Below are 5,360 nucleotides of genomic sequence, written 5' to 3'. Positions count from 1 at the left end.
ATTGCATATTAATGTTGCGTAAGCAAGTTGTTGCTTACCAAAAATGTAGTAATGTTAAGAGAAGGAGAAGTTCGCCAATTGTATAGTGATATACTTAGGGTTCGTGAAGAGGTGATGTAACTAGGGAATCGTGATTAGTTACAGTTTGTGTTTGTTACAGTTGCTTATGGATTCTTTGAATGAAAGGTCAATATTGGACGTAAAATGCATCCACCGGGAATCGAACCCGGCCGCCCGCGTGGCAGGCGAGCATTCTACCACTGAACTGAACTTTGGTCTTCTGCTAGACTTTGTCGAGAGCAGACGTGTTTTCAAAGGGCTCTGGGTTTTTATTGATGTTATGTTTTAGCTCGATATATTGTACTTCTCTTTTATCTAACTTCATCCGAGAAATCTCTTCTTTTTACAAAAACAAATATTTTTCTTTTATTCAATACTATTTTTTCTTTAATTTTAATATTCCATTCTACTTGTTTATTTATATTTATTTTTCATCTCATTTTCCGTTCTTTTAATTTTTTTTTTCCCATTTCCCTTATATATTTATTTATTTATTTTTAATCCTCTAAAATCCTATAAAAAAAATATTTTTCTTCATATTTTAATTGGTCTTTAAATTTTTCTCCCTATATTTTTCCGAATTTTATTTCATTTTTTGTTTTTACTTCCTAAGAATTTCTGTTTTACACTCTTATATGTAAGTGGGTCCAGGGTAGCAATGGCAGAGGAAGGAGCATCTAGTAGAAATTCTACTAGAGTAAGACTCCATGGGACAATCATTAAAATCCCAGTTCCTCTGCCAAACATTTTAAAATGTGGGGAGAAATCCTGTCAAGGTGAGCGAGGTAGCGGTCCCTGGTCTGGGGATCGCAAGAGACAATTGTCGGAGACACACATAAAAGAAAGACATTCTAGGAGAGGGGTTCAGTACACCACCCAGTATGTCTGCCTTGGCTGTAAAAAGGAATTTAATTCCTTTATTTCAGCCGGCAGACATGCAAGACCTTGTACTGAGTCCCTTTCCTCCAGTATTCTCCTGCCATTCCCTCGAACTAACCATTGCATCTGCAATGGATGGTTCGCAGGGGGTCTTCTTATCTCGCTCACTCTTCTCTCCCCACGTTTTCCCCTTCCAGAATTGAAGGGGACAAAATCATTTAAAAATACCCTGGGAAACCCCAATTAGTGTCCTAGGTGTGAGTGGACTACCTTGGCAACTAACACCAGAGCCATGGGTAGTATCCACAGACACCTAGAGACAGCCCACACACTCTGACTAGTTAAATATTGGGAATGCGGAGGTGTGTGGATTTGCTGGAGATGGCCCTACACTAAAAGGACATTACCAAAGGTTACATTCCAATCGGATACCCTCCATCCGATTTGCTGGGATATCCAGTATGGATGGCTCCAACCGTGACTCTTCTGCTGCAATGATCTCTCTAGAGGGTGTTACTGCAACAGAAGACGAGCGTGATGAGCTATCCGTGGTGGAAATCCCAGCGATCGAGGAATCCCCTGGTAATGTCCTATCTCCAGCAAATTTTACCGCAAGCCCTATTTTAGATCTTGGGAGGGAGTTCGCCTCCTCTTTTAATACACAAAATTTTAGTTGGCTTTATGAACTCCCCCACAAGAAAATACTAGCCCCACAATTTTATCACAAGAGATTTTAGACCCTTCACCTAACCCTGAGACCTTAACCTTTGTCCCCAGTCAGCAAAGCAATCGAGGACGTAGTCAAAACAGCTCAGAAGAGCAGAGCCAAAGAGACGACGATTTTGTCAGTCTCTGGGTTCCTGCCTTCTTGAGCTGTGGGACTCTACATGACCTAGACGACGTCCTCGCACGTTGCACAGCTGACTGGCTCCCTAAAGCACAAATTTTACAAGACCCTAGCCCTGAACAACCCCGAGGAAACCCTGACAAAAGAAAAAGAAATCAAAACCGGCAGATGCAGAAGGCCCGGCGAAATATCAAGCAAAAGGCGTATGAGGCGAGGAAGATTCAGCGGCTCTTCAACATTTACCCAAGAAGAGCCGTTCGAGAGGTGCTCGAAGACCGTTCACCCTCCTACGATGGTACTGTACAAGCTGCGGAGGAATATCTCAAGAGGACTTACAACCGATTGAGACCATCTCCCGCAGCAGTGCCAAAGTGCGAGGGAACTCTACGACACCTGCGACTGGTCCCCCCAACCTTCAGAGGACCAGATGAACTTCCTTAATCGTGCGCCAACCCAACAAGAGCTTGAAGCTAAGCTTCGCCGGGCTACCAACACATCACCAGGGGTTGATGGCCTAGAATACCGTCATCTTAGAGCCATCGACCCCAACTGCATTCTGCTGAAACAGTTTGTAAAATGGTTTGGAAGCTAGGGGTTCCTAATTGTTGGAAGACATCACGAACTGTCCCCATTTCCTAAGAAAGGGGACACTAGTGACTATTCCAACTTTAGACCAATATCCCTTCTTCCTACCATTTACAAGCTGTTCTCGGGAGTGATCAGCCAGAGAATAACGCAAGTCGCTTCAGACCTTGGCTGGTTATCTCCCGAGCAAAAGGGTTTCCTCCCGGGGGTCCATGGTATTCAGGAACATACACAGCTCTTACAGACGGTTGTCGAGGAGACAAAGACCAAACGAAAGCACATGTCTATTGCATGGCTGGACATGTGCAACGCGTTTGGATCTGTGCCTCACGCCGTTCTGAATGAGCTGTTCACATCACTTCCAATACCAGAGGACCTCCGGCGCATCCCGGGTGGACATATATTCGGGAAATCGGATGGATTTTGCCGTTGGGAAAGAATCCATCCGCATTTTACCGACAGCAGGTGTTCGCCAGGGTGACGCTCTTAAGCTCCCCTATTTTTAACCTGGCTTCCGAGCCCCTCGTCAGGGCCGGAAAGTCCAATATTAACCCCGGATTTTTATTATTTGGCTCGCTCGTGGGAAACCACGGCATATGCTGACGACATTGCCGTGGTTACAAATTCTCCTTCGAGCTCCAAAATATTTTAAACGTTTTTACCCTCACCGCAAACACCTTGGGGCTGCAATTTAATGCCGGGAAGTGTGCTTGCCTGGTCTTCGACAAAGGCAAGCCGTCTGACGCCCAGTGCCGAATTGGTGATCAATTAATTCGGTGCTTGGGTCCAGACGACCAAGAAACATATCTTGGTACACCAATCGGAGGAAAATTGCGGTTCCGACCACCAACTGACCTTATCCCTAACCTCGACAAGATTGCCGCCTCCCACCTCGCACCATGGCAAAAACTTGAAATCTTCCGTAGCCACCTTCTTCCCTCCCTTTCCCATCACCTCGCTTCGGGTCGGGTCCTGAAAGACTGTCTTACCCAACTGGACACTGGAGTGCAGGAAGTTTCTAGGCCTTATTTGCAACCTTCCCAATCACGCAACGGTCCCGTTTTTCATAGACCGGCGGGTTGGGGGCCTAGGAACATGCCGCCTCACTGATGATGCCGATATCTGGACCATCGCCAGGGCTGCTCAGCTCCTCACTTGTAGAGACCCTACAGTGAGGAACATATGCCGAGAGCAGCTCCATGACACCATCCGGCGAGGGTTCAGAAACGAGCATCCAGGAGTGTTGCCAGTTGGGGAATATCTTTCGGGATCCGTGGATGGGGGGCTCTACAGACTGAGGTACGCGGAGGCAGGGTCCAATCTTTGGACTCTTGCCCGCCAAGCTGCAAAACGACTGGGAGTGCGGATTGATGTATCCGGCGACGAAAATCTAAGAATTGTCGCCGATGACGTCTCCGTAAGCCCAGTCAAGGCAGTCCGCGGACTTCGGAAAGTAGCTCGGCAGCGCTATACCAGGGACCTAATTTCTGACAAGAGCCACCAGGGAGTAGTTGCCACTGGCCTCTCCCTGGAAGACAAGTCGAAAGACATGGCTCGCCTGGTATCCTGCCGTACGCCCCTCTCCTTCCGAGAATGGAGATATCTTCACAGGGCCCGGCTCGACATCCTTCCTCTTCGGGGGCACTCGTGGTTTTGCTCACAGGAGCAAGATACGAGTTGCCGCCGATGCGGAAAGGAAAACGAGACCGGGTTTCATGTGCTTAACCACTGTGAAGAAGGTCTCCAGCTCGCCACCAAGAGGCACAACACCATCCAGGATCTCTTGGAGTCGCTGCTAGTCAAGCAAGGACACGACGTCACGATCAACAATGCCATCCCCGGGCAGAGGTTAAGACCGGATGTTGAATTTCAACTATCCGGTTCCCGGGTGATGGTCGACGTCGTGGTCTGCTTTGACCAACCAGGGAGTATGGAGAATGCCTACCAGCGGAAATATGATAAATATTCTTCGCATGGGAGGATTCTCCCCCTGGTTGTCGGGTCTCTTGGATCATGGTACCCCAGGAATGACGAAATCCGTTCGATTCTTGGAATCAACGGAAGATCCTGGGGTGCCTTCCGATTCAGGGCCCGATTGGCAGCGATCCAGGGATCAATGGATATGGTGTGTGCCCATTTCCATCATGGTGCACCAAACCCCGAAGCTGAGGATATCCCCCTCTTCCCGTAGAAATTCCCTACCCAGTAGATTAGTAGACTCTTTCCCATCTATTTTATTTATGTAATTTTAGCAATATTTTAAAATGCACCTACCCCATACATGTTTATTCCCCTTCCGGAAACCCCTCCATAAACTAACTAACCACTGAACCATCGATGCTGATGAAATCAGTGCGGTTTTATGTCTTTATTCGTTACACATCATTTACAACAGTTTGTTTACTGCTATTTAAAACAATTAATTTTTTTAGCTATAAATTCTGTAAATGCATCGACTTAATATTTCAGCTTCGATTTCTTACTAGCAGAGCGTAGTTTCGATCTACGGACCTCTGGGTTATGGGCCCAGCACGCTTCCGCTGCGCCACTCTGCTGTTGAAACTTGTTGTCTGCATTACGTTCCAATAACAGCTTTTGTAGCATTTTAAATTGCTGTGTTACTATCATGCATCGACCGCGTACCCAGCATTCTAACACAGAACCATCGATGCAAAATAATGGCAACTACTGTTCCCTACCAACACGAAATGGTTTTGTATTTTTTGGAACCTCTTACCCCTTACCTAAGCAACTTGATTACCATCCGTGCTTTAGCGGAAAATGTTTTAGTCGGAAATAGTCTCTAAAACTGTCGAAGTTTCTTGGCCTCTATAGTATAGGAAAGCACAGAAAGCATCTGGCTAGTGTATCTATCTGATTCCGGTATGTCAATCAAGTTAATCACCACAATTCATTGGGATCTTACTTTAATGATGTACTACAGATCCCAAAAACAAAATTCGATGGCGTACGTAGCACATGCATTTCA

This window comes from Daphnia magna, linkage group LG5 (genome assembly GCF_020631705.1).
Source record: "Daphnia magna isolate NIES linkage group LG5, ASM2063170v1.1, whole genome shotgun sequence".
In the NCBI taxonomy this organism is placed as follows: Eukaryota; Metazoa; Arthropoda; class Branchiopoda; order Diplostraca; family Daphniidae; genus Daphnia; species Daphnia magna.
This window is presented reverse-complemented; position numbering follows the sequence as displayed.